General features: G+C 46.9%; 1 protein-coding gene across 6 annotated transcripts in view; it reads left to right on the forward strand.

Moving 5' to 3' along the window:
* Positions 1-426: 426 nt before the first annotated feature.
* The window catches only part of LOC138532030 (probable ATP-dependent RNA helicase ddx6), a 254,087-nt gene continuing 241,608 nt past the window's right edge, over positions 427-12,905 (forward strand). The window contains exon 1 of one of the 6 annotated variants that reach the window (XM_069641032.1): positions 427-913. The gene's annotated coding sequence lies outside the window, so the exon portion shown is untranslated. The remainder of the gene's footprint in view (positions 914-12,905) is intronic. The other 5 variants (XM_069641033.1, XM_069641038.1, XM_069641034.1 and 2 more) reach the window with 5 other exon arrangements.

Genomic DNA, 12,905 nt, shown 5'->3' on the forward strand with positions numbered 1-12,905 from the left:
GAAAGAACAGAAAGAAGAAAAAAAGAGACAATAAGGGAAAGAGATAGAGAACACAAGAGAAACATACTGGCTTTCTCCTTGTGCATATTAATTTTGCGGTATTGCCAATCAAAATTCAGTTTGAAGCAGTACAATAGACTAGGTTGCAGGACATCTCATTTTGTTGTGGCTTATAGTTGTTTGCTAGCCTGTACAGTCAGATACATACGACGGCGCCACCTTACCCACATTGCCATAAACCGCTCTAGCTTAGCCTGTGCTCCCATCAAGTCTACGAAAAATGATCACCAAAATTAACGTTGAAACTATTTAGCTAATATGCCTTAACAAAAAACGGGCTGTTTTTTCTGCAAACTTCGCCCTAGAAAACAATGAAGGCGGGACCCTACATTTCTTATTCCACTAAGATGGCGCCCACTGCTGGTTAGCTTTGTGCTGTCATAATGTAAACACTCTTATCCACCTAGTTCTTTAGTCGAACTCTGGTTAGACTCCTCTGTGTCAGTTGTCGCATTTTCTGTTTCCAGTCTAAAATGGCCGCCTCCCACTTCCAAATAAGCATAGGCGTGCTGGTGCAGTCTTTATGTGTGTCCATATCAAGTTGGAAGCCACGTCCGTCTGCACTGGTGCTGTTGTTTGTTTGTGCAACTTTCTAGTTGGACGCTACCGACGCACGATTATAGAGGTTGTATTTCCAGACTGACGTCTGGGTGAACTACACTTCCCAAGCTAGCCCAGGTCACAGGAGGGCTAATCACCCCGGTGACGCAGATTCACTTCCGGTGCGCTGGTCGCTGCTGTTGTTGTCGGGCTCTGAGTGTCTTTGGCCTCTGTTGGAGCCGTCATTCTAAGCTGTCTGCAGCTGACGCCGTGTCGTGGTCATAAGTTTTAAGGAGTTAGTGGATCTTAAAAGGTGAGGACTAGGGGGAGAGAGAGCCCCGAGTCAAGGGAGGAGAGGTAATATGTAGCCATTGGGTGGGGGCGGAGATGATAGCACTCGAGGAAGTTGTTGCTAAACGAGATTACCCTGACGGAGTCAACGAGGCAACCGTTGAGCTTCTAGTGGTTGGGCGACCCTAGGTAGTTAAGTGGGTGTCACCTGGGTACGTTGCTGGTAGGACGCAGCAATCAACCACGTAATGGTCATAGGGTTTAGCTGAAGTTTTGAGTAGAGCAAGTTTACGCCGTTATTGTATGGGAGTCTGGTAGTACGATATTCACTGTCAATTCTGTAGGTCTTTTAGGGTGTATTGCCGTCCGCCATCAGTTGGAGAAGGGGTCAGTTTAACATGTCACGGAGGAGGCGTTTGGTGTAGGTTGAATGCCGTGAGTGAGCGAAGTATACGATACGGAACATGCTATGAGAGAGTAGGACAATGCAAGACGTTTAGCAACACTTAACAGAAAGCAGAAAATCGATCATCCAAGCAAGGTCATGGTTTCGATTTTACTGCTATATCAATGGTAAAATATACCGGGTCGTTACACGGAAAATAATTGGCTGGTTAGTGTTTCTTGTTCTTGGCTGATTGGTGTTTCTAAGTCTTTCGAGAAGTGTTGAGAGAGCCGAGGGGCGACACTCTTTGTCAGCTGTCACATAGCTGACTGTGTGTTTTTATACTGAAATGTGTTTTGCCGCTCGTTCGTGTAGTCCTGCTGTTCTGAGGTAAGTACATCACGTGTCAGTGTGTCCTTCGTAGAGTTGGAAGATATACAAACAAGTATTGGAAAAGCCAACCGTATAATTGATGTTTGTGTCAGCATGGGATGGGCATTTGCTGGATATTGCCAATTCGACTACCTGGCCGTACGTTGACAAGTATTGTCGGATAATGAGCACACCACGGTTGTCTTTTTGCCAAGGCTTGTTTTTAAGAGAAATTCCCTCCAAGCAAAATACGCGCGGACACACTTATTTGCAAATCGCATGGTTGATGGCATAGGCGCGTATTTACATCTGCAAACAATCCATTAACAACGACGGTTAAGTAGTGGCAGCCCCATAATTTGTTCATGGGACACTTTGCGCATGTAGTATTTCAGCTTGCTAGACTGTAATCCTTTTATAAACCCCATAACACTGGGGAGGAGTGGCTCCTCCCTCACACACCTTTCACTCCAACCCCTACACAAGTCTGGGTCATTTTATCCCCACTGTTCCTTCCCCAGGTTGCATCTCGAGCTCTTGCTGACAAATCGCCTCTCTTCCCTGGTTTGCTCCCCACACCCTTGTTTCTCTGCTCCCTCTCTCCATGTTTTTTCCTCTGATTGTAAAGTGCTCTGTTACATCTTGAAGCTAGGTACACGCTCAGTAAGTACCCTAATAACAATAACCGCACACGCTTTGACGTTACTGTGAAAGAGTTATTTCAAAGAGCTATTCAAGAGTGTTTTTTGGGCAGGAGTGGCCATTGGGATTATTATGGCCATGGGCAGTCTATAGGTGGGTTTAAAAAATGAAATGAATCCACAATCCTCCTACCCCTCCCAAGCACTCTGCGACTCTGAGACTACTTCCACAACGCAGCCCTGGAAAGAGACCTTGCCATCTGCACCAAAATGGCATTGCTCACGCCCCATCATCCATGACCGAGTTCTCAGACCCACCTCTTCTCGTTTTCTCACTCTTCTATCTCCCACCCTGCATTTCTAAAGTTACTAGCTAACAACCACCACTTAGGATGCCTTGGCGAGCCCTGTCCTATTCTTCCAAAAGAGATTCTATCCTCAACATTGCTAGATCCATTATCAACTCATCTCTGGCATCAGGCACGCAGCTCTAAAGTGGATTTCCTACTTCCTCACCAACAGATCCTAAATAATACACATGCCTCTCTTCTCGATTCCCTGTCCTGTTATTTGCAGAGTTCCCCAGGGTGCATTTCTTTCCCCTGTGCTTTTTAACCTGTATTTGAGCCCCCTTCACATTCTCATCTGCTCGCACAGCCTGTCTTGCTACAGCTATGCATATGACACCCAAATCATCTTCAAAACCCCTAAGGACCCTTCCTAATCCCCCCCTCCCCCCCTGGCCTCGCAGAATCGACCACTGGGTGACTGCTAACCACCTCCTTCACAATCCCAGAAAATCTGAATTCATGATTTGTGGGAGGGATTTCCTCTTCCCCAACCCACCCCTTGGCTGCCCCCTCTAGGCCCACCGACCTTACCTCCTATTCAGTAAAAAAAACCTTGGGTGCACTATGGACTCAGATCTGACGCTCTCACATCAACTCAGTTAGAAAATCCTGCTACCTGGGCTTGTGCATACTCGGACGCATCTTGCCCTACCTGACCTTCCCACACAGTCGCTGCCTTCGTAGCTATCGGCCTCTCACGCTTGGACTATGCTAACACCCTGCTTCACAACTTGAAAACTCCAACGGATTCAAAACATTGCAGCAAGGCTCTGTCTTGCCCTAGAGAACACATCACACCCGCCCTATTTGTCCTTCACTGGCTGACGATCGGGCGACTCCACTTTCATTCAGGACAGGGGCCTGAGCACTGCATTCAGGGGTCCATCTTGCCTGTGGCCTCTCTCGTGTGCAGAAAATTTAACTTGTGCACAAGATGCACACTCAACTTTGTGTCCATTATAGATTAGACCATATTCTTTATATGTCCCTTATGTGTCCTTTATTCTCTTTTATGCACATTCCAAAATCTACACTGTTAATATCTCACAGCTTTGTTTATATGGCACCAATTTCCAGGCTAGTCCAAAGTATCTCCTGGTAGCAATAGGTTTCAAGCTAATGGCTCCTGGCAATTTCGACCCCTGGTGGGGCTTTATTCCTACTCTTGCAGCTTGATGCTTTTATCAAGAGTTGCTATGTGTTCTTTCCACCTGCATGTCCACACCAGTGCCGCTCTGTTGCTTTCTTTTCAGTTCTGTTATTTCCGGTTGTATTATGTGCCTTCTGGTCTAACCTGTTGTTGAGTTTTGTGGGCACTACCAACTGTTGGCCTCGTAACATGTCATCCTTTACAGAGAACATGTTCCTGACTTCCAAATAGGGATGCTGTTCTATCCCCTCCTCACATTTCTTAAACTAGCCCATCTGCGCCCACTCCTTAATTTGGGTGAAAATGGGGTATGATTTAAGTTCGTTGTACCATTCCTCCTTAGTGACAGAGGTGTCAGTTTCCAACCCAAGCACATTTACCACAATTTCTTCCTCCCGTTGGGTACTCTTCACCCTGGAGCGGCAATCTTGACCGGAAATCTACTAACTTGTTATGCATTTCCAAATATATTTTACCTAGAAGTTACTCTTGCATCATGAAACCTAATCTAGCTATCCTCAAGTGTTGCCTTCGTCAATCCTTTGGCATTGTGTACTTCCATCAAATGGTTTGCAACCTGTCCTTGTGTGAAATCTTTCTCCATATATACACTATGTATTGTACTTCCCACACACTCGTGGTTTGCTATTATTACTATCTGTACTCAGCTTCTGACTAAGGACCTAGAGGCATGGCAAATTACCCTTTCTTATCCCTTTTCTCGCGAGGCAGTAAAGCACCCATCCCCTTCAAATTTGCATCACCATAATGGTGGCCATTTTTCTTGCATCATATCCTCCTTAATGTTGGGCCTAGATGATCCCTTCATTGATTCCCCTTACACCTGCTTTGCACTGATCATTCCATATAAATCCACGTTCTTCTTAAGTAAATTATGTATTCAATGGCACACTTCTGCAAAACCATTGATAAACTTCCTGTAAAACTCTGCCATCCCAAATGCTATTGCCTCATCCTTGTTTGTGTGATTGGAGGAGTTCCAATGCTGCAGACCCCAGGCTGTGAAGGGGAACACTTATCCTTCCATGCCTGGGAGTGTGCGGGGGTGGGGGGGGTAGGGAGGAGTGACATCTGCAAGGTCATCGGGAAACGACATTTACATGCTGAAGCCTTTTCGGCCCACATGCTATTCAGAAACCAAAGGATGGGGGCAGCACCCCGGTCATCCTAGAGCTCTGGGCGTACTACATTACAGCTTTTCCCTCTGGGGAGGCATGGGGACTCTCCTAGGGCTCCCTGGGACCCCTGCCGCCCTAGAGTTTTGGGCCTGCCATGGAGGGACGGAGACCCCACCTGGGCCCTTGTGGATGGTCGTACCAAATGGGAGGCAGCCCCCGGGCATACTACATCTCTGGGTGGGCTGCATTACAGCTTTTCCCTGTAGGGAGGGATGGAGAGCCTGCTGGTGCCCCCTGGGAGCGCTGCTGTGATTGGGGACGGTCGACCCCATGTGTGAGGCAGACACCCAAGGCTGTGGGCTGCACCCCCAGGCATCCTAGAGATCTGCACAGGCTGCGTTACAGCTTTTCCCTCCGGGCATGTATGGGGACCCTGCCAGGGCTCACTGGAACCACAGCTGGGCTTGGGGTCGGTCGACCCACATGGGAGACAGCTGCCAAAGGCATGGGATGGCACCCCTGGCTGTCTTGGAGCTCTGGCTGTGCTGCATTAGAGCCTTTCCTCCTCGGAGGGGCGAGGACCTCACCGGGACCGCCGCTGGGTTTGTGGACGTTTTTTTTGCCTGGGTAAGTGCACCCACACATGACTTGTTTTTCGTCAGGATCTGTGTGAACGTGGAAGGTAGGACATGTAGTGTTTTGTGAGCGTTTTGGTCATTTCCCAGTGGGAAATGTGTGAAAATAGTGTTTTTTTTTTTTTATTCATTTTTTCTCACATTTGCATTTTTGCTTTCTAGTAAGAAATTCTAGCCTAATTCCTCTTTGGATTCCCACATGTTTTCTTTTTTTAAAAAAAAAAATGCATGGGCTTCCCTGTTTTCCTTGGTGGCTGAGATACCCCAGGCCCAAATAGGTGGGTTGTCCAGAATGCTAAATCCAGTAGGGATTTGGTCTTCACAGGGTGTTTGGTGTACAAGTGGTTTAGCCTTTTCCCTTTGCGCCCAGGTCAGTGCACCCACACATGAGATACCGTTTCAGGATATCTGTGTGAATGTGGGAAAGTAGGACCTGTGGTGTTGCTCAAGTGTTTCTGGTATCCCTACAAAATATCCCCACCAAAATATTGCCGTACATATGGCCGTTTGTCTCGCCATAGATATTTTTGGGTGTATAATTTGCGGGGTTTCCCCCGCAAGATCCATGGGTCAATATCGCAATATTTTTGCTGAGATATTAACATATGGAACAGTGTTTCTGTGGTTTCCTGGTAGGAAATATCTGTGTTATTTGTTCCCCTAGATTTTGGGCATTCTGGGAAATAAATGTTAGCACAATTCACGCAAGTGAGACCTCTTTGGATTCCCACGGGTGTCTTCTTTTCAGAAATGCATGGGGTTCCCCGTTTTCCTGGGTGGCAGTGACACGCTAGGCCCAAATCTGTGTGTTGTCCACTGGATTTGGTCTTCCCAGGGCGTTTGGTACCAGTGGTTTAGCCTTTTCCCTTTGCGCCCGGGCCAGTGCACCCAAACATGCGAGGTACCGTTTTTATCGGGGCATCTGTGGGAATGTGCGAAGTGTAGGGCAGGCCACCAGACAAATGAAAATAATCCTCTAAGGAAAAAAGCTTGGTGCAGCTCTTGCAGGAAAACAAGTTTTTTTTTTTTTGTATACAAAAATGAAGGTGGTGTCGGGGGCTGCTGTAGATCTTGGAGTTCAAAGCAGACACATTTTAAGGGACAATGTTACATCTCATGACGCATACAGTATTTGTTTACCACCCTCATTGGATACCCCCTATGTACATTCCCATTGATTACTTCGACCGGTTGACCACACCTAATCTATTCCAGCCCCAGCACATGATCTGATTGGCGGGCATCTGAGAATCTTCCCCTCCCTATGGGCCGATCATATGATGTACACCTGGACGTTGACTTGAGGTTGACTTGAGGTCAAATTAACCTTCTGAAATAAAGAAGCGCTGCTTGTGATCCTAGACACGCAGGTGCCCCGGCCATGCCTCTCCTGTGCAGAACAAGATTTGTCAGCATCACCCCTGGCAACTTGTAGTACAAATCACAGGACATTTGCTCTGTTCTCCCATCCCCCTGTTGACAGCAAACTCCCCCACCCCCTCCACCAGGGATTTCATCTAGCGGGCATCACTAATCAGTCGCACTAAGGGATTAAGGAGGGGGGCTAGTGTCCTAAATTTGGGTTGTTTTGGCAGCTCGGGATACCCCGGCTCCCATGGGTGTCTCCTTCGGAACGGAGCCAGCCCTACCCATACTCTGCCTTTCACAGTTCATTCTAGTTTCGCAGGTCCACAACACAATACATTTACTTTTTATCTGTCAGGCCTGCAGGTCTTCTTATTCAGATCTTTTGCTGGAGAATGGGATGGGGAAGTGTCTCAGGGCACATTACTATGGTGCACTGCTGATTCCACAGCGTCCTGACAGATTAGGCCTTACTTTAATGAGGCGGCATTTCAGTATTTCCCATGGTGGGAACCTGCTGTTATGTTTCCTTCATTGCCTTGCCATGATTATATTCTAGTAACACTCATACACCCTATGCCTACTTAAGATTCCATAACCCCCTCCCAAAATACCCCACAGTCGCATGTTTCAACCCCTACAATTGCATGTATCCATTTCTGCATGCGCTCAATATATTTTCCTCAACCTAAATAGCTTGGGGGGTGAGGCGGGTAAGCGCAGGGGAGCTGGTCGTGCATCCCAACATTCCCTCCTTTTAGTTAATCCTCCATTAACTAACCTTGCTGCTTTGTGGGCTCTAGCTGCATCATCCTTAGGTACCCATACCTTGCACACATGATGCAAGTGTTCCCCCAGCGTGGGCATATTTCTCCAGGGTGCACGCAAGGTAAAAACAGCCCCACCAGCTAGGTCGACTCAATATGGTCATGGTCCCCAGAGGGTGTATGGGCCTCTCAATTCTCACCATGCGAGGCTTCTTTGGATAGTCGGTGTGCATGCCCATCTTTTGTACTATACGTGCCCCTCTGGAGACCATAATCACACTGTTCGGGGTTGGCTTTACGCAGCACCGTAGTGTCATTTGGCACGTGCAGAACATCACCAGCCGGCGCACCAAGATAGGGACCAATATCTTCACTTCTGTTTCAAGACACTTGGCGCCCACGAGAACGTTGTATCAAACCAATCTTCAGCTTCTACTACAGCTTCACTTTCCATGCCTGTCTTTAGTTTGTGCAGAGCCCCTATGATGTGCGACGGGGACCTGTTTTCTGCATCGTTTTGAGGGACTCATGTGCAACATAATCCTATCATATTGCACACGCACCCTTCCCTGGTAGTCAGCAACTCCAACATATATCCATTCTGAAGGGTCATCAAAAGTATTGCACGCATTTTGCTCTGGATCATGTTCAATCCTTTGGTCTGTGTCGTTTGCCAACTGGATAATTTCCCAACTGGCTATCTGCAGCCATTTTGCATTGGCTGTGACCTTGACCGCTAGCAACACGAGGGATGCAGAAACGACCTCTACCTTGGTATACAGGTATTTATCTGGAATGTCTTTCAGCAGTTTGGAGGAGTCTTTAGATAGTTCAACCACCTTTTCTGTCTTAGTGAGCATTTCTTCTAGCTTGCGGGGCCTGAGATGGGGGTTGCTTTGACTGTGTTGCGACAGACTTTGGTGCTCTGGTAGATTGTGCTTCAGGAACCACAAGGATAGTGGAATGTAACGTTGCCAATGAGCATCTTCCCCTCCATGATGGTGGGAGATGGTACGCTTACCGGCCACACACCCAATAGATGTCCATGAGTGCTGCTGTACCTTTGCTGAGATCAGGGTTGTAGTGTCTTGTTACTCTTACACCCTATAAAACGCAGCTAGCCGAGCACATTCCAGGTAATTGCTCACATATGCGTCCTTCAGGCCTAACTCAGCCAGAGCCCCGTCTGGGTGTCCACCCACCAGACTGCACACAACTGATATCTTCAGCACCACACCTAAAGCTAGGATGCAGCTACCATCCTGCAATTACATCAGCTGCACACATCTGGTGCACCCTACGACACTATCTCTCTCTCTCTACTGACCAGAACTACGGTTCCCGAGGGCGTTCAACGTACCAGTGCTTTGAGGTCATACTGATATATAGAGCGCTATATAAATGCCAAGTAACATAACATAACACTTGCTGCTGGTTCCCACAGGAACAGTTCTGTGGCTTTGAAAACAGAACTCATGCTTTACTACTGCTTGCACTCTCATTGGCGTTTCTTTCGTTTCAATCCCTTCTGTTTAGAAACGTATGTAGCCCAGATAGTGAGACAGTTCTTGTTTATTCCCTATCACTTCTTTGTCAAACCCTGCCATGCAGTTTGCTACAGTTTCCTGCCATCTGTTCGATACGAACACGCCACCCATTTTTAGCAGTGGGCGCGGCTTACATTGTGGGTCTTTGTTGTTCTTTGCACACTTTTCTTTGTCCATCATCACAACTTGCACTTTGTGCCCCTGGAACAGGCTGCAAACCTGACAGTGCTAGATGAACCAAACAGTGGGCGTTCAAAGATTGTATTTTGTGTGCCACTATCGGTCTGGGTTCTCCCGACGTTTGGGGGATCAAGGAGCAGACCATAGCAGCTCCCATTGCCCTCTGTTTCCCCAGTGAGCGCATGTGGCTGTACCACACGTTAAGGAAAACTGGATGGTGCACATTAGACATATCCAATAAAACCCCTTTTTTACTAGTCACATTTCCTTTCTTTATTCACACCCCTTTTCCCGCTGTTTCCATTGCCATGTCACTGTATCAATTATTCATGTTCGTTTTACATTTGAGGTTATCAGAGAGAACACCAGTTTTAACTGTACCAATCCCCGAAAAGAATGTTGTTTTTTATACACCCCCCCCCTGTGTCACTCCCCCTTACATGCCTCAACCATATTACCTGGCTGAGTGTAAATTCTGAAACCTAAGAAAAAGTTGAGCTAAATATATATCAACATGTTAATTACCCTATTACTATGATGAGAAGGCTGTAGAAACCAAGAAGTATTAGTTAACATTGTATTTAACAAAGTGCTCCATATATTTACAAGAGCAGCAATTATTGTATACCACCATTCAGGGAACATTGTAGCAGACACAATCCAGAGATGCTGATATCTTTGTCATCGTTGCGTCAGATGCTGAGTAGGGTTGACTGAAATACACCAAAAATAGAATGTCTAAGTAGAAGGAAGTGAATAAACAACAAAAAGGCAATCGATGAAACGGGGGTCTCTTGCAAAATCAATGAAATGTATGAGTCTTTTAGAGATACGTAGGATGAGAAACAACAATGTTGTCAATCCTGTACTGCAGATTTAGGTGCAGAAGGTGTTGTGTGGGGGGGACCGTTGGACATCCGAGTGGTGCACCCAATACTGCAGCTCCTTTTGTTTGACTGCAAACGAAGTGGCATAGACAGTGAATGGGCCTTTGTACCTGGGTTCAGTCCTCCTGCGGACAAAGTTCCTTACATAAACCTTGTCACCAGGAGGTGGCCGAATGGGTAGCAAGCTCGCAGATTCTGGTGTAGCCCTGTTTTCTTCTCCTGATTGCTGTGGTATGTCGAGATAAGCTTTGATTTCATAAGCGCAGGCAAATACTTTTTATATTCGTCACCCAGAATGGACGCAGCGCTGTGAGCATCAGATGCACTTTGCATAGGCAAAAGCAGTGTGTGCATGCGCCGGCCTTCACTATTTCGTGAGGGGAGAGGTGATGGTCCTTTAAGGGCTGTGTCCGCATGCTGAAGACCAGCAAACAGTGGACCCAATTCTTCAGGGTGACACATATAACTTTGAGAGCTTTGCCTTTTAAGGGGCCATTGATCAGTTTGACAATTCTGTTGGCCCGAGGGTTGTAGATGAAACACATTTATGTCGAATTCCTAATGTGGCTATTATTTCTTTAAATAGCTCATTAAAGAAATGGGTGCCATAGTCACACTTAAGTACTTTCCTCACGCCCCAGCGGGGAAACACTTCTCGTACTAAAAATGTGGCTCCTGACTTAGCGGCAGGATGTGCACAAGGTCCAGCCTCAACCCAACGAGAAAAGGGACACACTAAGACTATTGGATGCCGAAATGTGTTGCACCGTTCTCCCATGTTTGCAAAGTTTATGTGTAACTCTCTGAATGGCCCATTGGGGCGGGGTAAGTGCCTCACAGCGTCCGTAGTGTTTGCCCTGTATTATGTCTGATGGATCACACAATTCGGAATGAACACATTCAGCAATTCCTATAGGTTTGGCACATACCAATCCTCCTGTATGTCTGCAGCTATTTGTTGTTTCCGACAGATGGGAGGGGTGGTGCAGCTGCTCAAACGATAATGTCACCAATTCTGAGGCATTACCACCTTACCTGTGGTGCCCTTTCTCCATATCAGATCCATAGGGGACTGCTCACACCCTCCTTTTTTTGTTGGTTTTCTTTTATTTATTTATTTTTTGCTACAGAAGCTTTTCCGTCTTCAGTGCCTGACCCTGCAGCTCTATTTGCGATACTGACAGTGATGTGCTGGGTATCTGTAATTGGAGCAGCCTACTTGCTATCTGTGTGTACTCTAAAATGGCCAGGACTGGGAGATAGGTGGCTATCTTTGCGGCCTGGTCTGCTGCATTGTTTCCTTAGGAAAGTTACGTCAGTGTTTGAATGAGCAGCGCATTTCACCACTGCTACTAGAGTGGGCCACAACAAAGCATAAATCAATCTGTCTAATAGGGCAGCATGTTCCACTGGGGTCCTGTCTGCTCTTTTGAATCCTCTCCTCTTCCGTCGTGACATAACTGAATGTACAATGGTAACGTAATCTGATTTAATGTTCACTATGCAAACCTGGGACGCCTCTAGTGCCTTTAATAAGGCAATCAGTTCTGCTGCTTGGGCTGAATAGTGCATAGGTAGTCTCTTCTGCAACAGTACTTCGTGCTCCCCATCTACTAGTCGACCCACTGCTGCCGATGTGTCCCTTTTGCCCGTCTCGTGGTCAATAGTCGCTGACTGGTCAACAAAGAATAACTCTACGTTCTCGAGGGCACATTGTCGTGCTTTCGGGATGTCCTCGCCAGACTCTTCATATGTGGCACAGTCTTGCACTTAGTCAGTGGATGCTTCTGTCAGAAAAGTGGCTGGGTTGACGGTTTTACATCAGACGATGTGAATAGAAGGGCTCGGGGCTGAACAGTATGACTTTGTAGGTCGATGCTCTGTGGGGTCAGGGTGGATTTGGACCTTTCTAAGATGGCAATAATTGCACAACCCGAGGAATTTCTGCATGTCCTTCGTTGTCACAGGTTGGTGTGTGCTGCATACTGGTGCTGTATGCTCTAGTGTTTTCTTACCATTGACAGAAATGAGTCGGCTGAGATATAGTGCTTCCTGTTTTGACAGTATTGCAGCTTTGCCCTGTCCACTTTATACCCCTTTGTCAGCCACTAACTTTATTGGGGTGATGGCGTTGTCCCTGCACTGTTCATTGGAAATGCACGCTAACAAGTCATCCACATACTGAACAATGGTGCTCAACACATGTATGTTCCCCAAATCTGCATTCAGTACTAAAGATACTGGAGGACTTGGAGTAACCTTGGGTAAGCCTTGTGTGTTGGAATTGCCTCCTGCCATGTGTAAATGCTGTAAGATATTGGGAGTCGGGGTGCAAGGGAGCTGAGAAGAATGCATTCTTCAAAACAATGGCAGTGAAGTGGGTCGCTGTGTTTGGAATATTGAATAGTATTGTCACAGGGTTGGGCAGAACCGGAATGTCAGCTTGCACTATATCGTTCAGGGGCAAATATCCTGAATCGTCCGCCCAGCTAGATTTTTTGATAGGCTGTGTTGCAGGAAGAGTTGGAGGGTACAATAATGCCTTGGTGCAAGAGTGCAGTCATTTATTCCTTCTATACAGGGGGTACTGCTTTAC

This window comes from Ambystoma mexicanum, chromosome 1q (genome assembly GCF_040938575.1).
Source record: "Ambystoma mexicanum isolate Mex_15411 chromosome 1q, UKY_AmexF1_1, whole genome shotgun sequence".
Classification (NCBI taxonomy): domain Eukaryota; kingdom Metazoa; phylum Chordata; class Amphibia; order Caudata; family Ambystomatidae; genus Ambystoma; species Ambystoma mexicanum.